Genomic DNA, 27468 nt, shown 5'->3' with positions numbered 1-27468 from the left:
GAGAGATGGCACACCCAGGAGTCAAGACTGGCACACAAGCAGAAAGGGCAATATTAATCTCCCACTGATTTGTTTTTTTGTTTTTTTTTTTCAGGGAGACTTTAGGAAAAAAAAATAATAGAATAAAATGATTTTTTCAGGAAGAATTTAGAAACCAAATAAAATAAAATGATTTTTTCAGGGAGAATTTAGAAAACAAATAAAACAAAAAAAGGCTTTCTATGGCCCACTGAGTGAGAGATGACGCACACAGGAGTCAGGAGTGGCACACAAGCCCAGAGGCCAATATTTATCTCCCACTGATTGATGTAGTGATTTTTTCAGGTAGATTTTGGAACCCAAATCAAGCTAAAAAAATAATAGGCTTTCTATGGCCCACAATTGGAGAAAGAGAGAGAGATGGCACACCCAGGAGTCAAGACTGGCACATAAGCAGAAAGGGCAATATTAATCTCCCACTGATTTGTTTTTTTTTGGTTTTTTTTCAGGGAGACTTTAGGAAAAAAAAGTAGTAGAATAAAATGATTTTTTCAGGGAGAATTTAGAAAACAAATAAAACAAAAAAAGGCTTTCTATGGCCCACTGAGTGAGAGATGACGCACACAGGAGTCAGGAGTGGCACACAAGCCCAGAGGCCAATATTTATCTCCCACTTTTTTTTTTTTGTTCCAGGGAAAATGTATAAACCCAATAAAAAAAATAATAAATAGGCTTTCTATGGCCCACTATCTGAGAGACAGAGAGAGATGGCACGCTTAGGACTGGCACACAAGCCCAAAGGCCAATATTAATCTCCCTTTTTTTTTTAAGGGAGAATTTATAAAACAAAAAAAAAATAAATAAATAGGCTTTCTATGGCCCACTATTTGTGAGAGAGATGGCACGCTCAGGACTGGCACACAAGCTCAGAGGCCAATATTAATCTCCCACTTTTTTTTTTTTGGTTCCAGGGAAAATTTATAAACCCAATAAAAAAAAAAAAATAGGCTTTCTATGGCCCACTATCTGAGAGAGAGAGATGGCACGCTTAGGACTGGCACACAAGCCCAAAGGCCAATATTAATCTCCCACTGATTGATTTATTGATTTTTTCAGGTAGAATTTAGAACCCAAATAAAGCAAAAAAAAAAAAAAAAGGGCTTTCTATGGCCTACTGAGTGAGTGATGATGCACACAGGAGTCAGGAGTGGCACACAAGCCCTGAGGCCAATATTTTTCTCCCACTGATTGATGTAGTGATTTTTTCAGGTAGATTTTAGAACCCAAATCAAGCAAAAAAATAAATAGGCTTTCTATGGCCCACTGAGTGAGAGATGGCACACACAGGAGTCAAGAGTGGCACACAAGCCCTGAGGCCAATATTTTTCTCCCACTGATTGATGTAGTGATTTTTTCAGGTAGATTTTAGAACCCAAATAAAGCAAAAAAATAAATAGGCTTTCTATGGCCCACTGAGTGAGAGATGACACAGACAGGGATGGCACTCTAGCAGAAATGTCAATCTTAATCTCCCACAAAAAAAAAAAAAACAGGGAGTGTCCTTCAATTACTATCTCCCTGCAGTAATCTCAGCCAGGTATGGCAGGCAGCAATAAGGAGTGGACTGATGCACAAATTAAATAAAAAGTGTGTACAAACAAAAAAGATAGCTGTGCAGAAAGGAAGGAACAAGAGGATTTGTGCTTTGAAAAAAGCAGTTGGTTTGCACAGCGGCGTACACACAGCAATGCAGCTATCAGGGAGCCTTCTAGGGCAGCCCAATGAGCTACAGCGCTGAGGGGGAAAAAAAAAAAATGTAGCTTCCACTGTCCCTGCACACCGAAGGTGGTGTTGGGCAGTGGAAATCGCTACAGCACAAGCGGTTTGGTGGTTAATGGACCCTGCCTAACGCTATCCCTGCTTCTGACGAAGCGGCAGCAACCTCTCCCTAAGCTCAGATCAGCAGCAGTAACATGGCGGTCGGCGGGAACTCCCCTTTATAGCCCCTGTGACGCCGCAGACAGCAAGCCAATCACTGCAATGCCCTTCTCTAAGATGGTGGGGACCAGGACCTATGTCATCACGCTGCCCACACTCTGCGTTTACCTTCATTGGCTGAGAAATGGCGCTTTTCGCGTCATTGAAACGCGACTTTGGCGCGAAAGTCGCGTACCGCATGGCTGACCCCGCACAGGGGTCGGATCGGGTTTCATGAAACCCGACTTTGCCAAAAGTCGGCGACTTTTGAAAATGAACGACCCGTTTCGCTCAACCCTACAAGAGTTGAGCGACCTTGACCTTTTTAGAGTCGAGCCGGGTTTCGCGAAACCCGACTATCTCAAAAGTCGGGTCGAGTGAAATCGGCCGATTATGACGTAAAGTCGGGATCGACCGAAACACGAAACCCAATGCAAGTCAATGGGGCAGCATAGTCGGCAGTGAGTGGGGGCCAGGAAAACACCTAGAGTGCCCATTTTAATGTCAAAACCATCCATTCTTCTTAATGAAGCTTGTCAAGCGTAATTTACCTTATAATAATTGGAAGGCATTTGAAATTGGGGTTCATTTGGCTAAAGTTGTGGTGGGTAGGGCTGGTTCAAGTAATTAGTGGGCCCAGGAAATCTGGACCACGTCACGGCAGTGGAGCAGGGAGAGGTAAGTATTTCAACTTTGCAAGTGCTGTGAACCTGAGCAAGCAGGGGGGGCCCACTCGTTGGCATTGGCACTGGCACAGGGCCCCTCAAAGTACAGCGGTGTTTGCACGGCGGGGGCGCCTCCCACCGGCAGCAACACTTTTGCGTACTATGAGAGGCCCTGTGCCAGTGACGTCGCCAACTAGTATTCCTCCCCCCACCTGATGAAGGAACCTGCACTTTCATCTGCACCTTCCTGTTTGTCCCCGTGTAAGGTGGTATGGTATGCGGGAAGGGGGACCTGACTTTCAGCAGGGTCACAATCTTGCAGTGTAGCGTGCACGGGAAATGTTGCGTTATGGGTCAATGTACCAGCAGACTCATCTATCACTGGCTGGGCAATGGGCAGGATGAGGAGGAAACACAGATATAGGCCCAAAGAATAAAGTGGGCTAAATGCAGTTCAAAATTGGTAACACAGGACTAATCAGGGGGCATTGCAGTGGAGGACAACTGGAATGAGAGGCTGACACAGAGAGTAGGCCCAAATCAGTAAGTAGTCGAAATGCAGTTCAAAATTGGCAACAGTAGTAAACAGGCGGCACAGCTTTGTTCAGTGGAGGAGAACAGCAAGGAGTGGCAGACACCGATAGTAGGCCCCAACCCAACTAGTAGGCCAAATGCAGTCTAACATTAACAACTACTTAACGAGCGCCTGAAAACGGAATTTCAGGACAGGAAACCAGGAGAACAGCAAGGAGCGGCAGACACCGATAGTAGGCCCCAAACCAACTAGTACGCCAAATGCAGTTGTTCCGTTTAACCACAATTTAATGAGAGCCTGAAGATAGAAGTTCAGGAAAGGCAACCTGGAGAACACCTTGGAGTGGAACACACCATCTCTCTACACCCCATACCCAATTTGTAGGCCTAATGCAGCGTAGTTTCCAACAACTACTAAACGAGAGCATGATGATCGAAGCATTGGCGAGGAAACCTGGGGAACACCTTGGAGTGGAACACACCATCTCTCTACAGTGGAACACACCATCTCTCTACACCCCATACCCAATTTGTAGGCCTAATGCAGCGTAGTTTCCAACAACTACTAAACGAGAGCCGGAAGATCGAAGCTCAGGAAAGGCAACCTGGAGAACACCTTGGAGTAGAACACACCATCTCTCTACACCCCATACCCAATTTGTAGGCCTAATGCAGCGTAGTTTCCAACAACTACTAAACGAGAGCCGGAAGATCGAAGCTCAGGAAAGGCAACCTGGGGAACACCTTGGAGTGGAACACACCATCTCTCTACACCCCATACCCAATTTGTAGGCCTAATGCAGCGTAGTTTCCAACAACTACTAAACGAGAGCATGATGATCGAAGCATTGGCGAGGAAACCTGGGGAACACCTTGGAGTGGAACACACCATCTCTCTACAGTGGAACACACCATCTCTCTACACCCCATACCCAATTTGTAGGCCTAATGCAGCGTAGTTTCCAACAACTACTAAACGAGAGCCGGAAGATCGAAGCTCAGGAAAGGCAACCTGGAGAACACCTTGGAGTAGAACACACCATCTCTCTACACCCCATACCCAATTTGTAGGCCTAATGCAGCGTAGTTTCCAACAACTACTAAACGAGAGCCGGAAGATCGAAGCTCAGGAAAGGCAACCTGGGGAACACCTTGGAGTGGAACACACCATCTCTCTACACCCCATACCCAATTTGTAGGCCCAATGCAGCGTAGTTTCCAACAACTACTAAACGAGAGCATGATGATCGAAGCATTGGCGAGGAAACCTGGGGAACACCTTGGAGTGGAACACACCATCTCTCTACACCCCATACCCAATTTGTAGGCCCAATGCAGCGTAGTTTCCAACAACTACTAAACGAGAGCATGATGATCGAAGCATTGGCGAGGAAACCTGGGGAACACCTTGGAGTGGAACACACCATCTCTCTACAGTGGAACACACCATCTCTCTACACCCCATACCCAATTTGTAGGCCTAATGCAGCATAGTTTCCAACAACTACTAAACGAGAGCCGGAAGATCGAAGCTCAGGAAAGGCAACCTGGAGAACACCTTGGAGTGGAACACACCATCTCTCTACACCCCATACCCAATTTGTAGGCCTAATGCAGCGTAGTTTCCAACAACTACTAAACGAGAGCATGATGATCGAAGCATTGGCGAGGAAACCTGGGGAACACCTTGGAGTGGAACACACCATCTCTCTACAGTGGAACACACCATCTCTCTACACCCCATACCCAATTTGTAGGCCTAATGCAGCATAGTTTCCAACAACTACTAAACGAGAGCCGGAAGATCGAAGCTCAGGAAAGGCAACCTGGAGAACACCTTGGAGTGGAACACACCATCTCTCTACACCCCATACCCAATTTGTAGGCCTAATGCAGCATAGTTTCCAACAACTACTAAACGAGAGCCGGAAGATCGAAGCTCAGGAAAGGCAACCTGGGGAACACCTTGGAGTGGAACACACCATCTCTCTACACCCCATACCCAATTTGTAGGCCCAATGCAGCGTAGTTTCCAACAACTACTAAACAAGAGCATGATGATCGAAGCATTGGCGAGGAAACCTGGGGAACACCTTGGAGGAGTGGAACACACCATCTCTCTACACCCCATACCCAATTTGTAGGCCTAATGCAGCGTAGTTTCCAACAACTACTAAACGAGAGCATGATGATCGAAGCATTGGCGAGGAAACCTGGGGAACACCTTGGAGTGGAACACACCATCTCTCTACAGTGGAACACACCATCTCTCTACACCCCATACCCAATTTGTAGGCCTAATGCAGCGTAGTTTCCAACAACTACTAAACGAGAGCCGGAAGATCGAAGCTCAGGAAAGGCAACCTGGGGAACACCTTGGAGTGGAACACACCATCTCTCTACACCCCATACCCAATTTGTAGGCCCAATGCAGCGTAGTTTCCAACAACTACTAAACGAGAGCATGATGATCGAAGCATTGGCGAGGAAACCTGGGGAACACCTTGGAGTGGAACACACCATCTCTCTACAGTGGAACACACCATCTCTCTACACCCCATACCCAATTTGTAGGCCTAATGCAGCGTAGTTTCCAACAACTACTAAACGAGAGCCGGAAGATCGAAGCTCAGGAAAGGCAACCTGGAGAACACCTTGGAGTGGATCACACCATCTCTCTACACCCCATACCCAATTTGTAGGCCTAATGCAGCGTAGTTTCCAACAACTACTAAACGAGAGCCGGAAGATCGAAGCTCAGGAAAGGCAACCTGGGGAACACCTTGGAGTGGAACACACCATCTCTCTACACCCCATACCCAATTTGTAGGCCCAATGCAGCGTAGTTTCCAACAACTACTAAACGAGAGCATGATGATCGAAGCATTGGCGAGGAAACCTGGGGAACACCTTGGAGTGGAACACACCATCTCTCTACACCCCATACCCAATTTGTAGGCCTAATGCAGCGTAGTTTCCAACAACTACTAAACGAGAGCATGATGATCGAAGCATTGGCGAGGAAACCTGGGGAACACCTTGGAGTGGAACACACCATCTCTCTACAGTGGAACACACCATCTCTCTACACCCCATACCCAATTTGTAGGCCTAATGCAGCGTAGTTTCCAACAACTACTAAACGAGAGCCGGAAGATCGAAGCTCAGGAAAGGCAACCTGGAGAACACCTTGGAGTGGAACACACCATCTCTCTACACCCCATACCCAATTTGTAGGCCTAATGCAGCGTAGTTTCCAACAACTACTAAACGAGAGCCGGAAGATCGAAGCTCAGGAAAGGCAACCTGGGGAACACCTTGGAGTGTAACAAACCCTCTCTCTACACCACGGAAGGGCTGATTCTTAGGAAGGAAGGCTGTCGGAAAGAAGCAGGGCGCGTTCGAGGGTGATTATATTCTTATTAGGTATATACTCACCCTCGGACGCGCCCTGCTTCTTTATTTGTAATGAATGTTTATTTGCAATGTGGTTTTGACTTACTCTATTTTTTTGGTAAATAATGATTTTATTATTTTCATTGTTTTGCATCTTCTTGGCAATAATATAAAGAAGACGCGACAGGACAACACTCGGTGGATGCCATATCTGTGTTTAAAATTGAAAAAACCTTTCAGTTAACTACTTGCAGGAGAAAGTTATTGTAGCTGGTGGCCATTTTTAGTACTGTACCAGATTTTTGTTGTATGTGTTTGTTTTTAATGTTAAAATGTCTGCATTTGATATCTCTCCAGTATTTTCTTTTTTATAAGCAAAATACTTATTTTTATATTTTCTGATGTTGGTTCCAGGGGTACACGGGCAGCAGTGGTGTGGTCAGTGGAGGACTAGTGGAAGGAGTGACCGCAGACAGGCATCGAAGGCCTAAAATAATAACACATGGCTGTAGGCAATTTTAAATTGGTTCCAGGGGTACACGGGCAGCAGTGGTGTGGTCAGTGGAGGCCTAGTGGAAGGAGTGACCACAGACAGGCATCGAAGGCCTAAAATAATAACACATGGCTGTAGGCAATTTTAAATTGGTTCCAGGGGTACACGGGCAGCAGTGGTGTGGTCAGTGGAGGCCTAGTGGAAGGAGTCACCGCAGACAGGCATCGAAGGCCTAAAATAATAACACATGGCTGTAGGCAATTTTAAATTGGTTCCAGGGGTACACGGGCAGCAGTGGTGTGGTCAGTGGAGGCCTAGTGGAAGGAGTGACCGCAGACAGGCATCGAAGGCCTAAAATAATAACACATGGCTGTAGGCAATTTTAAATTGGTTCCAGGGGTACACGGGCAGCAGTGGTGTGGTCAGTGGAGGCCTAGTGGAAGGAGTGACCACAGACAGGCATCGAAGGCCTAAAATAATAACACATGGCTGTAGGCAATTTTAAATTGGTTCCAGGGGTACACGGGCAGCAGTGGTGTGGTCAGTGGAGGCCTAGTGGAAGGAGTCACCGCAGACAGGCATCGAAGGCCTAAAATAATAACACATGGCTGTAGGCAATTTTAAATTGGTTCCAGGGGTACACGGGCAGCAGTGGTGTGGTCAGTGGAGGCCTAGTGGAAGGAGTCACCGCAGACAGGCATCGAAGGCCTAAAATAATAACACATGGCTGTAGGCAATTTTAAATTGGTTCCAGGGGTACACGGGCAGCAGTGGTGTGGTCAGTGGAGGCCTAGTGGAAGGAGTGACCGCAGACAGGCATCGAAGGCCTAAAATAATAACACATGGCTGTAGGCAATTTTAAATTGGTTCCAGGGGTACACGGGCAGCAGTGGTGTGGTCAGTGGAGGCCTAGTGGAAGGAGTGACCGCAGACAGGCATCGAAGGCCTAAAATAATAACACATGGCTGTAGGCAATTTTAAATTGGTTCCAGGGGTACACGGGCAGCAGTGGTGTGGTCAGTGGAGGCCTAGTGGAAGGAGTGACCGCAGACAGGCATCGAAGGCCTAAAATAATAACACATGGCTGTAGGCAATTTTAAATTGGTTCCAGGGGTACACGGGCAGCAGTGGTGTGGTCAGTGGAGGCCTAGTGGAAGGAGTCACCGCAGACAGGCATCGAAGGCCTAAAATAATAACACATGGCTGTAGGCAATTTTAAATTGGTTCCAGGGGTACACGGGCAGCAGTGGTGTGGTCAGTGGAGGCCTAGTGGAAGGAGTGACCGCAGACAGGCATCGAAGGCCTAAAATAATAACACATGGCTGTAGGCAATTTTAAATTGGTTCCAGGGGTACACGGGCAGCAGTGGTGTGGTCAGTGGAGGCCTAGTGGAAGGAGTGACCGCAGACAGGCATCGAAGGCCTAAAATAATAACACATGGCTGTAGGCAATTTTAAATTGGTTACAGGGGTACACGGGCAGCAGTGGTGTGGTCAGTGGAGGCCTAGTGGAAGGAGTGACCACAGACAGGCATCGAAGGCCTAACATAACAAAAATGTCAATACAATGGTATTGTCAGTGGCAGGCATTGAAGGATGTCAGCGCATAGACTAAACATTGGTGGAGCTGTGAGATAATTTTGCAAGTGGTAGAGCACTGTTTGAGCTGGGGGGGGGGAAACTGTCTTGTGGCCGGCTTTCTATGGCCCACAATTGGAGAGAGAGAGAGAGATGGCACACCCAGGAGTCAAGACTGGCACACAAGCAGAAAGGGCAATATTAATCTCCCACTGATTTGTTTTTTTTTTTTTTTTTTTCAGGGAGACTTTAGGAAAAAAAAATAATAGAATAAAATGATTTTTTCAGGAAGAATTTAGAAACCAAATAAAATAAAATGATTTTTTCAGGGAGAATTTAGAAAACAAATAAAACAAAAAAAGGCTTTCTATGGCCCACTGAGTGAGAGAGGACGCACACAGGAGTCAGGAGTGGCACACAAGCCCAGAGGCCAATATTTATCTCCCACTGATTGATGTAGTGATTTTTTCAGGTAGATTTTGGAACCCAAATCAAGCTAAAAAAATAATAGGCTTTCTATGGCCCACAATTGGAGAGAGAGAGAGAGATGGCACACCCAGGAGTCAAGACTGGCACACAAGCAGAAAGGGCAATATTAATCTCCCACTGATTTGTTTTTTTTTTGTTTTTTTTTCAGGGAGACTTTAGGAAAAAAAAAATAGAATAAAATGATTTTTTCAGGAAGAATTTAGAAACCAAATAAAATAAAATGATTTTTTCAGGGAGAATTTAGAAAACAAATAAAACAAAAAAAGGCTTTCTATGGCCCACTGAGTGAGAGATGACACACACAGGAGTCAGGAGTGGCACACAAGCCCAGAGGCCAATATTTATCTCCTACTGATTGATGTAGTGATTTTTTTAGGTAGATTTTGGAACCCAAATCAAGCTAAAAAAAATAATAGGCTTTCTATGGCCCACAATTGGAGAGAGAGAGAGAGATGGCACACCCAGGAGTCAAGACTGGCACACAAGCAGAAGGGGCAATATTAATCTCCCACTGATTTGTTTTTTTTTTTTTTTTTTTCAGGGAGACTTTAGGAAAAAAAAAAAATAGAATAAAATGATTTTTTCAGGAAGAATTTAGAAACCAAATAAAATAAAATGATTTTTTCAGGGAGAATTTAGAAAACAAATAAAACAAAAAAAGGCTTTCTATGGCCCACTGAGTGAGAGAGGACGCACACAGGAGTCAGGAGTGGCACACAAGCCCAGAGGCCAATATTTATCTCCCACTTTTTTTTTTTGTTCCAGGGAAAATTTATAAACCCAATAAAAAAAATAATAAATAGGCTTTCTTTGGCCCACTATCTGAGAGACAGAGAGAGATGGCACGCTTAGGACTGGCACACAAGCCCAAAGGCCAATATTAATCTCCCTTTTTTTTTTAAGGGAGAATTTATAAAACCAAAAAAAAATGAATAAATAGGCTTTCTATGGCCCACTATTTGTGAGAGAGATGGCACGCTCAGGACTGGCACACAAGCCCAGAGGCCAATACTAATCTCCCACTTTTTTTTTTTTTCCAGGGAAAATTTATAAACCCAATAAAAAAAATAAAAAATAAATAGGCTTTCTATGGCCCACTATCTGAGAGAGAGAGATGGCACGCTTAGGACTGGCACACAAGCCCAAAGGCCAATATTAATCTCCCACTGATTGATTTATTGATTTTTTCAGGTTGAATTTAGAACCCAAATAAAGCAAAAAAAAAAAAAAAAGGGCTTTCTATGGCCCACTGAGTGAGTGATGATGCACACAGGAGTCAGGAGTGGCACACAAGCCCTGAGGCCAATATTTTTCTCCCACTGATTGATGTAGTGATTTTTTCAGGTAGATTTTAGAACCAAAATCAAGCAAAAAAATAAATAGGCTTTCTATGGCCCACTGAGTGAGTGATGATGCACACAGGAGTCAAGAGTGGCACACAAGCCCTGAGGCCAATATTTTTCTCCCACTGATTGATGTAGTGATTTTTTCAGGTAGATTTTATAACCCAATCTTAATCTCCCACAAAAAAAAAAAAAAACAGGGAGTGTCCTTCAATTACTATCTCCCTGCAGTAATCTCAGCCAGGTATGGCAGGCAGCAATAAGGAGTGGACTGATGCACAAATTAAATAAAAAGTGTGTACAAACAAAAAAGATAGCTGTGCAGAAAGGAAGGAACAAGAGGATTTGTGCTTTGAAAAAAGCAGTTGGTTTGCACAGCGGCGTACACACAGCAATGCAGCTATCAGGGAGCCTTCTAGGGCAGCCCAATGAGCTACAGCGCTGAGGGGGAAAAAAAAAAAAAAGGTAGCTTCCACTGTCCCTGCACACCGAAGGTGGTGTTGGGCAGTGGAAATCGCTACAGCACAAGCGGTTTGGTGGTTAATGGACCCTGCCTAACGCTATCCCTGCTTCTGACGAAGCGGCAGCAACCTCTCCCTAAGCTCAGATCAGCAGCAGTAACATGGCGGTCGGCGGGAACTCCCCTTTATAGCCCCTGTGACGCCGCAGACAGCAAGCCAATCACTGCAATGCCCTTCTCTAAGATGGTGGGGACCAGGACCTATGTCATCATGCTGCCCACACTCTGCGTTTACCTTCATTGGCTGAGAAATGGCGCTTTTCGCGTCATTGAAACGCGACTTTGGCGCGAAAGTCGCGTACCGCATGGCCGACTCCGCACAGGGGTCGGATCGGGTTTCATGAAACCCGACTTTGCCAAAAGTCGGCGACTTTTGAAAATGAACGACCCGTTTCGCTCAACCCTAGTTACGGACCCTACAGCTCAGACAGCGACAGCTCCACAAACAGTTCCTTCCAGAACCGTTTTCTAGGACGACCCCACTCGAGACCCAATACCCGCCCAGGAGGAGACCGACAAAGAGGTCCGCCCGTAAATCGAGATCGCATGACTACACGGTCCCAGGTAAGGCCCCAAACCCTGTTATCAACATCTCCTCTTACACCTTGAGCCCCTCTGAACTATCGGTCCTCCAAAAGGGCTTATCTTTTTGCCCTACCCCACCATGGGACAAGTTCAAATTGTCCCAGGACCTACAACACTTCTACCGCAACCTTCGCCTCAAGACTCACTTTGGACTACAGAAGGACTCGCCAAGGAATAGGATCCCCGCAACCATGGAGAATCCTATCCCTGAACTGAGTATAGTAAGATTAGGTTTACGCACATCCAGTAGCTTCAATCCCCCACACAACTATCATGCAACTGAGGCCTACATTATGGAAACAGGAACACATGGGCTACTTGCACAGTGAACAAGTCTGTATGATCATGTTCACACACCACCAAGAAACCTGAAGACACAAAAGAGAATAGTAAAACCAAAAACACTCAGTTTGAAAAAATGTTGCAGTAATCCACAAGTGCTAGTAAAAGATGTAAAAAACAGGGTATTTGGTTTATACGTTTTTTGCAAAAAATGTATACTAAGCTGCTCTACCAATCTTCACGGTATACCCTTATCAGAGCAGTCCTAACTAATGTATGCAATCCCTATCTGATGTATTTAAAAACCTGATCATCTGTATATAACCTGTGTGAACAGGGTTCAGAGAGGAAAAATCCATGTGTGCATACAGGGTAGAACAGCTTTTGTGCAGATAGCCCAAGAGGAGTGGTGGAACTCCCCAGTCTTGTAGACACAAGAGAACAATTATGGAAACAGGAACACATGGGCTACTTGCACAGTGAACAAGTCTGTATGATCATGTTCACACACCACCAAGAAACCTGAAGACACAAAAGAGAATAGTAAAACCAAAAACACTCAGTTTGAAAAAATGTTGCAGTAATCCACAAGTGCTAGTAAAAGATGTAAAAAACAGGGTATTTGGTTGATACGTTTTTTGCAAAAAATGTATACTAAGCTGCTCTACCAATCTTCACGGTATACCCTTATCAGAGCAGTAATAACTAATGTATGCAATCCCTATCTGATGTATTTAAAAACCTGATCATCTGTATATAACCTGTGTGAACAGGGTTCAGAGAGGAAAAATCCATGTGTGCATACAGGGTAGAACAGCTTTTGTGCAGACAGCCCAAGAGGAGTGGTGGAACTCCCCAGTCTTGTAGACACAAGAGAACAATTATGGAAACAGGAACACATGGGCTACTTGCACAGTGAACAAGTCTGTATGATCATGTTCACACACCACCAAGAAACCTGAAGACACAAAAGAGAATAGTAAAACCAAAAACACTCAGTTTGAAAAAATGTTGCAGTAATCCACAAGTGCTAGTAAAAGATGTAAAAAACAGGGTATTTGGTTGATACGTTTTTTGCAAAAAATGTATACTAAGCTGCTCTACCAATCTTCACGGTATACCCTTATCAGAGCAGTCCTAACTAATGTATGCAATCCCTATCTGATGTATTTAAAAACCTGATCATCTGTATATAACCTGTGTGAACAGGGTTCAGAGAGGAAAAATCCATGTGTGCATACAGGGTAGAACAGCTTTTGTGCAGATAGCCCAAGAGGAGTGGTGGAACTCCCCAGTCTTGTAGACACAAGAGAACAATTATGGAAACAGGAACACATGGGCTACTTGCACAGTGAACAAGTCTGTATGATCATGTTCACACACCACCAAGAAACCTGAAGACACAAAAGAGAATAGTAAAACCAAAAACACTCAGTTTGAAAAAATGTTGCAGTAATCCACAAGTGCTAGTAAAAGATGTAAAAAACAGGGTATTTGGTTGATACGTTTTTTGCAAAAAATGTATACTAAGCTGCTCTACCAATCTTCACAGTATACCCTTATCAGAGCAGTCCTAACTAATGTATGCAATCCCTATCTGATGTATTTTTGCAAAAAACGTATCAACCAAATACCCTGTTTTTTACATCTTTTACTAGCACTTGTGGATTACTGCAACATTTTTTCAAACTGAGTGTTTTTGGTTTTACTATTCTCTTTTGTGTCTTGAGGCCTACATTAGTCTGATACAGAGGGACATCGACATCATGTTGGAACAACATCCCCTAGGTAATTTTCCCACCCACAGCAACATATCCGCTGTTGACAGACAAGCTATCGAGTCACTTAAAACCAATAAAAATATTACAATTAAACCTGCTGATAAGGGCGGATCAATTGTCGTGCAGAACACAGCCGACTATTCGGCTGAAATTCTGAGACAATTGTCTGATACGACCACCTACAAAAAGATTCACTCGGATCCAACCCCCAACATCAGACTCCAAATCAGTACGATTCTTCAAAAATACCAATCCCTCAACACAATTGACTCAAAGACCGCAACTTTTCTCACTAATCCACATCCTATTACCCCGGTCATCTATACCTTGCCTAAGGTACACAAATCCCTCAATAATCCACCAGGGCGACCTATAGTCGCGTCCACGGATTCCATTCTGGCCCCTATTTCAGTTTACTTGGAAAAAATCTTCACCCCATTGACCAAAAACATGAAGTCTTACATACTTGACACAGGGCATTTTCTCCAGACTCTTAGGGTACTCCCAACAGTTCCACCAGAATGCATCCTTGCCACATTCGACGTTAAAAGTCTCTATACATCTATTAGACATGACTTGGGCATTCAAGCGGCTGGGGAACCTCTCGAACAATCAACCCTTACACATCACTCGAAAAACCTGTGCCTTGATTTACTTTCTTTAATTTTGCATAACAATTTCTTTCTCTTTGGTGATCAATACTACCTACAGACCCAAGGCACTGCCATGGGTGCGAATGTAGCCCCAGCTTACGCCAATAGTTACATGGACTCCTTTGAGCGCAATTATGTATATCCCAATCCCCTGTTCCAATCCCACAACCTATGTTGGCTTCGTTACATAGATGACGTTTTTTGTCTATGGACAGGGCCCCAAGATTCCTTGGACACATTCACCAACTACCTGAACACCATTCGAGACGAACTGCAGTTTACATTGAACTACGACAACACTCAGATTTCATTTTTAGACACGCTGGTCATGAGGGGTCCCAATGGGACTCTCAACACCGACCTATTCGTTAAACCTACTGATTCCAACAGTCTTCTCCATTATCACAGCTGTCATCCCACTTCTACCAAACAAAGCCTACCTCGGTCACAATTCAAACGTGTGGCTCGTATAGTCTCAGACCCCGGACTACTACCCGCTCGTCTTGATGACATGTCCCGTAAATTTGAAGTACGGCATTACCCTAGGAATCTACTGGACAGAGAAAAAATGTTGGCCTTGAATCCATCCCCACGCCCCATTGCTTCTACAAAACCAGAACGCGTTCCCTTCATTCACACTCACCACCCTGTCATGCCTATAGTTTATAACATCATTCGCAAACACTGGCCCCTCCTGAGACGTTCATATCCACAGATCGAGGCTTTCACGACACCTCCTCTCATGTGTAAACGGAGACCTACCAACATTAGAGATCGAGTCGTCAAGGCGGACCTGGGCAGCTCTTCCAAAATACCCAGACAAACCTTTCTAGTTACTGTAAAACGCGGCACGTTCCCATGTTTGGCCTGTGCATGCTGCTCTAACGTCATTAAGTCCAACACAATCACTCATCCGCACTCGGGTAGACAATACCAAATCAAGGGATTTTTCACCTGTGAATCCAACAACGTAGTTTACGTTATTAAATGCCCCTGCGGGTTACTTTATGTCGGGGAGACCACACAACACATCCGTGACCGCATCTCCAGTCACAAGTCTACCATAAGATGTAAAAAAACATGGCTTCCTCTTCCTCACCATTTTGTGTCCGCTAACCACTCAGTCTCTCAGCTTCGCTTCCAGGTTTTAGAACAGGTAGAGCGCCCTAGGAGGGGTGGTGATCACACTAAACTACTTAGGCAACGTGAGTCCTATTGGATTTATACTTTGCAAACCCTCACACCCAAGGGTTTGAATAGGGAACTTGACCTGATTTAATTTAGTCTGATATCTGTTCGTCATGGGACTACGTGCTGTCCTGCTTGCTCTGGATTCTCTTTAATTACATTGTTGTTATGACAGTGCTTGTAGATCTTTAACACTGCTATATATACTAACAAATTTAAGATCAGTGAAACTATATTTGCTACAATATGTACCATTTCTCCCATTTTTATGTTCGTAGAGCATGCTGACCTCTCGTTTTCTTTCCAAAATCACTAACCTATCTCCTACTTTCAGGCGGTCTGATTCCTATATACTGTTACGTCCATTGGGGGTAAGTACTCGCCCTACCCCCCCTCCCATTTAGGTTTATTTTTTATTTTTATTTTTGATTTTTATTATTATTATTTTTTTATTTTATTTTTTAGCATTTCATTTTTATTATTTTTCCTTTTTTTCTATTATTATTTTTATCATTTTTTTACATTTCCCCTTTTTGTTTTCCTTTTCCTTTCTTTTTCCTTTTTTTCACTTTCTCCTTCATTTTATTTTTCTTATTTCTTTCATTTTTTCATTTTTTTCCAATTTTTATCTTTTTCATTGTTTCACTTTTTTTTTTTTTTTTTTTTTTCTTTTTTCCCCTTTTTTCATTCTTTTCATTTTTCATCTTTTTCTCCTTTTTCATTTTCATTTTTTTCATTTTTTCATTTGTTTCATTTTTATTTTTATTTTCTTTATTTTTATCCATTTTTACGCATTGTTCTCTTTTCCATATTTTCTCTATTTTCTTCTCTATATTTTTATTATTGCCTTTTTTTATTTTTATTTTTATTGATTTTGTCATTTTTTACTTTATTTCTCTACTTATTCTTTACTTATCTCCTTTTTTTTCTTCTTACTTCTCATCTTTCTATTTTTTCTCTATAAATCATTTTATTTAGTCCATTTAGTATCCTCTGGCTCTACACCGCCACCTCCACTTTCACTTTCTCTTTCTTTCAGCTCTAGTACGCCTGTTTCCTCTTTTCCCCTTCCCCTCCCCTTGTCATCAGCACAGAGCCCTATGTGCTGACACGCTCCTATTACATCCGCACACTCTGCGCATGCGCCGACATAGCGCTTTTCCCTCAGTGCACCTCTGCTCGTCCTTTGCCGGCCCTTCATTCTAGACGCCTCCTGCTTCCTGCGCGTGCGCACTGTCTTCTGCGCTCCAGCGTGCGTTCCGGGCCTCTCTCTCGCTCCTTCCTGTGTGCGCTTCTCTCAGCTCCTCAGCGTGCGTTCCTGGCCTCTTTTTCGCACCTCCACGCCACCACACTTCCTGTCTGGCTGGTATTTATCCCCTGACAGTTCACCATGCCGGACACTACCGCCTCCTTCCTCCCTGCTGGACCCACAGGTACCTTCTCCCTTTGGTTTAGCTCCCTGCTTTCTCTTCACACTATTAGCATCCTCACTCCTGGTCTCTTATCCACAGTGCTTTTAGGGACACTGCGCCCTGTCCGTGCCGTACCGGACCTTCGTACTCCTGTTCTCTGGACCATTTGTGGTATGTGTTTATTAGGCTCTGCTTCTGGCCCCCACCATAGCATTTTGCCTTGCCTCATTCTCTGCTACTCTCCATAGGAGCCTCTGTCTCCATTTATCGGACAAGTATCGTCCTCCTCCTCTTTCCTCCATCACTATTCATTAAGGTCAGTTTTGCTCTACCCCTTGCTTACAATGTGTATTTTTATATATATCTATATGTTTTCAGTTGTCTATGAAGCCTACCGCCCTCCGTTTGTATGCCTGCCTGAACGCTGATCTAATATTCATATTACGTGTATACTCCTCTGGGCCTCGTTCACGTATTTTGTAAGATTTGTACATATGTAAATAATTTTCTCACATAATATGGTTATTTATTTTATTTTGTTTTGTCTGGTATTAGGCCTCCCCCACTCCCCTTTTTTTCCCCCTTTGTTTTACTCTTCAGGCATATACAGCATCCCTTTATACATCTGGCAACACAGTGGCATCCATCATGTTTACCACATTATGCATGTATTGGCCTCCTCTAGCTGCTGTTATTTGCATCCACTGTGTTTAGCACTTCCTATGATATTCTATAATTTTTGCTATGCTGTATTCTGTCTGTATTGTTTTGGTTTCACCATCTTTAATATAGTCTATTTCATGTTTTTTACAGTGAGGTTTGAGAAAGACCTTTCGGGTCGAAACGTTACCTCAGAACTCTATTGACCACTGTGGTGTTACTCAATAAATACTTCACATCTCTGATGCAAAAAATTGTCTGAGTGCGGTTGTTTGCCCGAATTTATTTTTTCTCTGTGCTGTCAGGGCATACTCAGGTGGTAGAGCATGTTTTGTTGACAGAACCACATGTCAGTGTGAACCTCAAGCCCTATAGAATTCCGGAAGCACGTCAGGAGGTGATTTCAAATTAGGTGAAGAGGATGCTAGATCTCAATGAGATAGAGGAGTCGAAAAGTGGATGATCGAGTCCAGTCGTCCTCTTGCCAAAGCCTGATGGTGAGTGGCGGTTCTGCAACGACTACCGTAAGCTGAATAAAGTCTAAAGATTTGATGCATACCCGATGTTAGGGCTAGCGGAACACACCGAGTATATATAGGTAGCTACAAGGTGCGTTCGCAGCCCGGGGTCCACCATGCAGGGACACCTGCTGCAAAGTAATGGCGGATAGACTATAAGCTCACACATGGGTTAAGCTTCACCCCATGTGAACTGGAAGCGATCTCTTTTAGCTCACAGAGACATGCTGTACACAAACTATTACCCTAATTAGGGTTGCGCTTGCTCTGAGACCAGATGCAAAGCCAACGGCTAATTGCCCCCACTGACACTAGCTGCCTGCCTATGTGTACAGCCCCAGAACTAAACAGACTCACACCACATATGACTGAGTGGTAGAGTATCCACTGGCATTAACCAAACATATTTGATACTAGCACATGGCCGTGCGGCCATGCAAACTTTTTATAGTTGCAGCTCTTCAGGACCTTCCTGGTGGTCCAATAGGAGCTGCTACAGGACCTGAGCATGTAACCCCCGGCCTCCAATGAGAGGTCCTCCCATGGGCATGCTCAGTGTGTGAAAAGCAGGACTTAGTCCCAGAAAAGCCTGCTCGCCGCTGACCTATGCTTGCTATAGAAGCAGAGCCTGGAAAGGCAGCAGTAACCATCCGCACATTATCAGGCTGAGCCAGACGCTGGGACCGTCGTCTCTGCTGAGCAGGCTCCACTTTGGCTGGAGAATGGGAGACTGCAGCAGACATGGTTCAAGATTCCCCCTGTGCAGCGGCGGGAACTCAAAACCTAACATTACCCCCCTCCTAGGGTCCCATCCTCCTTCAGCCTCGCTACGCTCAAAAGCTGCAATGAGCAGCGGAGCCCCAATGTGCTCCACAGGTTCCCAGGTTCTGTCCTCTGGACCGTGACCCTTCCAGTCCAATAGATAGTATTTTTTGTCACGTACCACCTTGCACCCCAAGATAGAGTTCACCTCGTACTCATCCGTGGATGAACCCGATGTTCCGCAGATGACTCGGAAAACCGGGACATATAGACAGGCTTTAAGAGGGAAACGTGGAAGGTGTCGGTGATACCAAGGCACAGAGGAATAGCCAAACGGTAGACCACAGGGTTAACCTGTTCCAGAACCTTGAAAAGACCAATGTAGCAAGGCGCAAACTTAGAGGACTCAACTCACAGCCTGATGTTACGGGCGGAGAGCTACACTAAGTCGCCAGGAGCGAAGGTCGGAGGGGGCGCCAGTGTGCATCGGCAGAAACCCTCATTCTCTCCTTGGAAGCCTGAATGGCATCCTGTGTGCGGTCCCAAATGTCACATGCCTCCACTGCCCAGTCTGCCACCCTAGAATCAGTGCATGACACGGGCATGGGCACAGGGACATGCGGATGCTCACCGTAATTAAGGAGAAATGGAGTCTGCCAGTGGAATCGGCTACGGCGTTGTTCAGAACAAATTCCGCCCAAGGTAGCAAAGATGCCTAACAGAGACAAAATGCCGCAGGTATGTCACCAAATTCTGGTTGGCCCTTTCTACCAACCCATTCGTCTCGGGATGGTATGCGGAACAGAGATTCAGCTCAGTGCTGAGTAAACAACAGAGCTCTCTCCAAAACCGTGAGGCAAACTGGGGACCCCAGTCACTGACAATTTTGTCAGGCATGCCATGTAGACGGAAAATATGCTTAATGAACAATGCTGCCAAGGCCCATGCAGAAGGTAACCGTGGAAGCGGCTCCAAGTGCACTATTTTAGAAAAATAATCGGTGACTACACAGATAACGGTACAGCTACGAGACATAGATAAGCCCACCACGAAATCCATCCCGACCATCTCCCAGGGCCTGTCTGCCACCGGCAGGGGGTAAAGTAGCACAGCAGGCCCTTGCCGAGGAGACCGATTCTTGGCGCAGGAGATACACACCCGAATATAATCCCCAACATCACGAGCCATATGCGGCCACCAGTATGTCCTCGCCAGAAGCTCTAATGTCCGCTTGGTCCCAAAATGACCACCTACCCTGGACAAATGAGCCCAAGAGAGAACCTCCGGTCACAAATTTGATGGTACAAAAGTCTTGCCCGGGGGCACAGACTCTAGTGAAACCGGAGGCACGGTTCTCAGGCTCACAGAAGGGACAATAAGCCAAGGCTCCTCCTCCTCTGATGACACTACGGAGCGGGAGAAAGTGTCGGAAAGAAAATGGAGGGTGAAATGGAACTGGGAGAAGAACAGGGACCATCTGGCCTGGTGAGAATTTAGGCGCTGGGCTGTCTGTAAGTATACCAAATGCTTGTGGTCTTTGAAAACTTGGAAGAGAAAGCGAACCCCCTCCAAGAGGTGTCTCCACTCTGAGAAAGCCAACTTCATGGCTAGAAACTCCCTGTCCCCAATGGAATAATTCCTCTCCGCTGGTGAGAAGGTCTTGGAAAAAGAAGAAGTAAGGATGTTTCCGACCTTGAGAATCCTTTTGGAAAAGGACTGATCCGGCACCAGTGGATGAAACATCCACCTCCATTATAAATGGCTTATGTACATCGGGGCGATGTAGGATGGGAGCGGTAGCGTTGTGTGACTTAATGGAGTGAAAGGCCTTGGAGGCCTCCTCCGACCACAATTTAGGATTGGCTCCCTTCTTGGTAAGGGCAACCAAGGGAGCTACCAAAGTTGAGAAGTGTGGAATGAACTGGCGATAGTAATTAATGAACCCCATAAAGCGCTGCACCACTTTAACCCCTTTCTGACCTCGGACGGGATAGTACGTCCGAGGTCAGATCCCCTGCTTTGATGCAGGGCTCCGCGGTGAGCCCGCATCAAAGCCGGCACATGTCAGCTGTTTTGAACAGCTGACATGTGCCCGTAATAGGCGCGGGCAGAATCGCGATCTGCCCGCACCTATTAACTAGTTAAATGCCGCTGTCACACGCAGACAGCCGCATTTAAGTACCGCTTCCGGCCGGGCGGCCGGAAATGACATCATCGCCGACCCCCGTCACATGATCGGGGGTCGGCGATGCGTCAGGATGGTAACCATAGAGGTCCTAGAGACCTCTATGGTTACTGATCACCGGTGGCTGTGAGCGCCACCCTGTGGTCGGCGCTCACAGCACACCTGATTTTCTGCTACATAGCAGCGATCAGCAGATCGCTGTTATGTAGCAGAGGCGATCGAGTTGTGCCTGCTTCTAGCCTCCCATGGAGGCTATTGAAGCATGGCAAAAGTAAAAAAAAAAGTAAAAAAAAAATGTGAAAAAAAATAAAAAAAATATAAAAGTTTAAATCACCCCCCTTTCGCCCCAATCAAAATAAATCAATAAAAAAAAATCAAATCTACACATATTTGGTATTGCCGCGCTCAGAATCGCCCGATCTATCAATTAAAAAAAAGCATTAACTTGATCGCTAAACGGCGCAGGGAGTAAAAAATTAGAAACTCCAGAATTACGTTTTTTAGGTCGCCACGACATTGCATTAAAATGCAATAACGGGCGATCAAAAAAAACGTATCTGCACCAAAATGCTATCATTAAAAACGTCATCTCGGCACGCAAAAAATAAGCCCTCAACTGGCCCCAGATCACGAACAATGGAGACGCTACGAGTATCGGAAAATGGCGCAATTCTTTTTTTTTTTTTTTTTTTTTAGCAAAGTTTGGAATTTTTTTTCACCACTTAGATAAAAAATAACCTAGTCATGTTAGGTGTCTATGAACTTGTACTGACCTGGAGAATCATAATGGCAGGTCAGTTTTAGCATTTAGTGAACCTAGCAAAAAAGCCAAACAAAAAACAAGTGTGGGATTGCACTTTTTTTGCAATTTCACCGCACTTGGAATTTTTTTCCCGTTTTCTAGTACACGACATGCTAAAACCAATGATGTCGTTCAAAAGTACAACTCGTCCCGCAAAAAATAAGCCCTCACATGGCCAAATTGACGGAAAATAAAAAAGTTATGGCTCTGGGAAGGAGGGGAGTGAAAAACGAACACGGAAAAACGAAAAATCCCAAGGTCATGAAGGGGTTAAGAGAATGGGGTTCCTGCCAGTCCATCACAGCCTGTAGTTTGTCAGGATTAATAGCCAATCCGTGGGCAGAGATGATATAGCCAAGGAAAGGCAAAGACTCCTGCTCAAACACACACTTCTCCATATTGGCGTAGAGGGAGTTTGCCCGTAAGAGGTCGAACACTATGCTAACATCTCTCCGGTGGGAGTCAATATCTGGAGAGTAGATGAGAATATCATCCAGATAGACTACGACCGAGGTGGTGAGCATATCCTGGAAGATGTCATTCACAAAGTCTTGGAAAACAGCTGGGGCATTACAGAGCCCGAAGGGCATCAACAGATATTCATAGTGCCCAACCCTGTAGGTAAAAGCCGTCTTCCATTCGTCCCCTTCACGGATGCGAATCAGGTTGTAAGCACATACACAATAGTTTAAGCGGGCACCATCAAAATATTCTAATAGAGGGGGATCACCATATGCATACTAAATGAACAGTAGTAACACACAAGAGCAAGCGTATGCATAACAATAGGGATCACCACAGAATATTAATTAATAGAAAACAGTCTTTATTCAAGAGGACAACGTGTACAAAAACATTTAAAATCATTTAAAAACAGAATACACAACAATATTGGGTCCACCAAAATAACACAGTAAGTATTGACAAAATTGTGCAACCCACACAGCTAGTACAAATATTAAGTCTCTATAAGGTATAAGTTACCATGAGTACCGATACCGTACCCAATGCCCGTGTGCACATAATAGCACTAAAGGTTTCCCAAGGTACTAGGCAAGAACATAATCCTCAATGGGACACAGGCGAGCTTGACTGATCCGACATGATGGGCCTGTTGGCTAAAGACTGCCTTTAGGTGTGCTGGCATTAGGACTGGGTAACATACTACTGTGGACCCTCAGGAGGACGTAGTGGGGTAATTATTGTGCCTTATGAATTTCTGGAGGTGGATTCCTATTAGGCAGAGATTCATGTAGGGTACTACGCTCGCCTGTGTCCCATTGAATAAAGACTGTTTTCTATTAATTAATATTCTGTGGTGATCCAGGTTGTAAGCACCCCGCAGATCTAATTTAGTAAATACCCTTGCTCCCTGTAGCCTATCAAAGAGCTCAGATATCATGCGTAGTGGGTACTTATTCTAAACGGTGATGGAGTTAAGACCCCTGTAGTCTAGGCATGGACGTAGTTCTTCACTCTTCTTCTGGATGGAGAAGAACCCTGCCCCTGCAGGTGACACTGACTTCCTAATGAATCCTCTTGCCAGATTCTCTTGGATATACTGGGACATTGCCTCCGTTTCTGGAAGAGACAACAGATAGACTCAACCCCGGGGAGGCTCTGCACCATGCAAGAGGTCAAAAGGACAGTCATAGGGACGGTGAGGCGGAAGGGTCTCCGCAGCCCTTTTGGAGAACACATCCGCATAGGGCCAATAGTGCTTGGGAAGAGAGGAAAGATCTACGGGTACCTCAGTTGTAGCAACCTGAACGCACTCCCTCTGACATCTACCCTCACAGGATTTACTCCATTCCAGAATTCTCCATGAGGACCACTCTATATGAGGAGAGTGGTAGCGTAGCCATGGTATCCCCAACAACACCTCATCAATTCCCTCAGGAATGACTAAGAGGGAAATAATCTCCTGATGAGATGGAGACATGGAAAGAGTGAATGGAATGGTTTGGTGTTTTAATCTGTGAGGGTAGTGTTAACCCATTTACCACTCGAACGGTCACAGGCTTGGCAAGTATCACCAGGAGTATTGCGTGTCGTTGGGCGAAAGCAGAAGACATAAAATTGCCCTCCGCCCCGGAATCCACGCAAAGCTCTACCATAAGAGTAGATGGACCTAAGGTAATTGTCCCCTTGAAGGACAATTTGGAGGAAAATGTCGCCGTGTCTAGTGAACCTCCTCCAGCTACCACTAGACGCTGACGTTTTCCCGACCGCTGAGAACACTTGGAGGCAAGGTGTCCTGACTGCTGGCAAACATGACAGAACTTAAGTGCACGAGCGGTCTGGGACTTAGATCCCGCTCGTGACACCTCCATGGCCTCATGTGACTCGGACGCCTGCACTGGAGATTCCATAGGTTTGGTGAAGGTGGGAGCCAGCCAAAACCTCTACCTACACTGGGCTCGCTCCAACCTTCGCTCGGCAAAATGAAGGTCGATGCGAGTTGATACAGCTATGAGCTCCTCCAGTGTGGCGGGAATCTCCCTAGTGGCCAAAGCGTCCTTCATATGGTCCGCCAGCCCCCTCTAAAATACCGGGATGAGGGCTTTATCCAGCCACTCCAGCTCAGAGGATAAAGTCTGGAAATGGACGGCAAAATGGCTGACCATGGACGAACCCTGAGTCAATGCCAGCAGTTGGAGTGCCGTATCATGGGTGACTCAAGGTCCCAAAAAGACCTGTTTCAGAGTGCTCAAAAATCGATGAGCACTCTGCACCACATGATCGTCGTGCTCCCACAGCGGTGTAGCCCACTCCAACACCCTGTCCGACATAAGAGAAATTATGAATCCCACCTTTGCCCGCTCTGTGGGAAAACATGTAGCCAGCAGCTCGAGGTGTATACCGCACTGGCTCACGAAACCCCTACAGGATTTACTGTCACCAGAGTATCTCTGGCAGCGGGAGGTGGGATAAGGTCAGAACAGAGGTGGCAGTGGGTAAAGCTGCTGCAGCCACGCTAGCAGCCTGAACAGCTATTGCGGTAACATTTACAGCTGAGGTTGCATGCTCGAGAGCCGCCAACCTGCCCTCCAGCTGCTGGATGTACCGCTGCAGTCGGTGTTCACCATTACTTAGCCAGACCCTGGTGCTAGTATACTGTTAGGGCTAGTGGAACGCACCGAGTATATACATTATAGGTAGTGTAGCGTTTCACCCGCTACGGGTCTAGGGGACACTCGCTTAGGTGCGGCGGGTGACACTCAAGAGACACGTTTCTTTAAAAGTTCTCAGGTTTATTGCTCCATAAACCAGCAAGACAGGAACAACAGGTAAACAGTCTTACTTCAGATCGATGTTTCCTCAATGTCCATAATAGAGCTCCGCTCTCTCTCACGTCTGTGGGCACACAGACCGTGCTATGTCCAGCACGTAGGCTCTCCAGCCTAAAGATGGTCTCTGTGTGTTGTTCAGGACGTCTGTCCCCACTTGGAACCGTCCAACACACAGGCCACTATGCAGTGTCCAGCCAGGACACATGGAAGTGTGTCCACCCTGGCAGACTTCCAAACACTCTCCACATGGGCTACACACACCTCTTTACATAAGTGTAACCACACCCAGATACCTGTCACATGGCCAGTCAGGTGAGTGTGACATCACCACAGGTCCTTCAACACAAAACCATCTTAGGTATTCAAACACGCCTCTTAGGGTGGGTTTGTAGGTGACTGAACCCACCCATCTCTCCAGTCACCTGGAAGCCTTCCCAATGTAAACAAATCTCTCAGCAGTAGATCTGCTTGAGCAAAACATACCCAGGCTTCCATCACAGGGCCACCCACCTCTGCGATACATACCGTCCATTAATCACATGACCTTTAGCCACGCTACAGTAGCTACAAGGTGCGTTAGCAGCCCGGGGTCCACCGTGCAGGGACACCTGATGCAAAGTAATGACTATAAGCTCAGATGTGGGTTAAGCTTCACCCCGTGTGAACTGGAAGCAATCTCTGTTACCTCAAAGAGACGCTGTTAAAACTGTTGCTTCTACTTACCTCTCCAGGCGTCGCACTGGCTCCTCCTCGCTCGCAGCCATGTCCGCTGCAGGTTCTGCTGCGATGTCCGTTGCTTCACTTCCTCCTTGCCGCTCTCATTGTCTTGTTGTCCTCCCCTCCATTGCGGCCCCTGCAGCTGCTGTTCCCGAGCTTCCTGTGCGGCTTGCTCCTCTTCGCTCCAGACGTCTCTCTGGTTCTCTGTTCCCTTCTTCTGCCACTAGGGGGCTTCAGCGTGGTGCTCCTCTTCCTGAATTCTCTCGGTCAGTCTCTGCTCCATTCAAGTGCTTTAGGGCACGGGTGCGGACTCCTTGTTCTAATTAACTCTTTCTGCTTCTTCCCAGCAGTCCCTGCTTTCCAATCAGATTTTGGCATCAGGTATGGATCGCCCCCAGACACAGGGCCATGCGTTCTCGGTACCGGGCCTCTCTGGTTCGGTTCTGAGGCTGTCACGGTGGCTAGACCCGGTCCGCGACCCTGCTAAGGGGCGTCCAATAAAGGTGGTGCAGTCTGTGGTGTTCGGTCAGGGTGCCTGACGCTGCTGTGGGGTCCGCTGGGGTGATGGAATAGCAGCTGGATGGTATACCTTCCCACAGGTGAAGTATGTCCCCAGGGCTTCCCAGTAAGGTAGATGGTGATGGTGTGAGGTGCAGGCAATAAAGAGGACACAAGGTTGCAGTCTCTTTACCTCTTTACTGAAGACTTCAGGATCCTCAATCCAGAGCACGTTTAACAGGGCTATCAGAGACCGGCCGGTCCGATGGGCACTTCCAGAGTTTCCCTCGCAGATGGAAATCGTTGCCCACCACTAGCGCCTGTGTGTTGTAGTCCTACCCTGCTGAGCATTCGGTATCGTCCTCACAACTGCTGTTCTCATTCGTCGTTCTCTACAGCTCTCTCTCTCTTTAGTTCCAGATGTTGCTAGTTTCTCGTCCCCCAGTATGTTTTGACTAGGACGCACCCATATGACGGGAAGGCCTGGAGGTCTTCCGGGACCCTAGAGACGCCCCTCTCCCACTGTTGCCCCCTATGTCTTCTTAGGAAATTTAAGGTAGACAGCCAACCTATAATTAACTGTCCTGCGGAGTTTGAAGTAAGGCCTAAAGTCAGTTACTCCCGTGGTGTTCCGGCCACCGGCTACGCGCCTCAGTAGGATGTTGCCTCGGTCTCACGGCACGACTCCTACTGGTACTCCTTTTTGCTTGATCTCGTTTACACTGTTCCACAATATCCTTCCCTTCTTGTCTCTTTCTTAGGATACCGCCACAAGGAGGTGCAGGCGTAGCTCCGTTACGTTCTGCTCTGTTCGCTAGGCACCCATGCCTGACAGGGACCCCCCAGTGTCTTCTCCCTGCAACACCCCCTGCCACGGGATGTTGCCTGAATCCAACCCAGTCAGCTTCTGACTAACTTTCTATCCAACCCCTAGTTTTACCAGTGTGAGGAGGGTCCCAATAAATAATGCCTTTTGCTCCCCCTAGTGGCCGGAGTGTGAAGTGTAATGTGTGCTGGTGATACCTGGTCAGGAGAATTCCTTCAGTCCCATCAGACGTACCATCACTCCCCTTAGTGTTATGATCTGGTGGCCTAGGAGCAGGATGAGACGTATTCTGGAGAAGGTGGTACCTGTACTGACCACAAACCCTGAACTTAG

At 46.1% G+C, this 27468-nt stretch overlaps 1 protein-coding gene across 1 annotated transcript in view; it reads right to left on the bottom strand.

Annotated features, from left to right (window-relative positions):
* The window catches only part of LOC138663404 (oocyte zinc finger protein XlCOF22-like), a 105610-nt gene extending 79601 nt beyond the window's left edge, over positions 1–26009 (bottom strand). The window contains exon 1 of the mRNA XM_069749591.1: positions 25818–26009. The gene's annotated coding sequence lies outside the window, so the exon portion shown is untranslated. The remainder of the gene's footprint in view (positions 1–25817) is intronic.
* Positions 26010–27468: the final 1459 nt, after the last annotated feature.

Source organism: Ranitomeya imitator, chromosome 2, assembly GCF_032444005.1.
Source record: "Ranitomeya imitator isolate aRanImi1 chromosome 2, aRanImi1.pri, whole genome shotgun sequence".
In the NCBI taxonomy this organism is placed as follows: domain Eukaryota; kingdom Metazoa; phylum Chordata; class Amphibia; order Anura; family Dendrobatidae; genus Ranitomeya; species Ranitomeya imitator.
The sequence above is the reverse complement of the archived record's forward strand: the minus strand, read 5'-3'. Positions and strand labels throughout refer to the sequence as shown.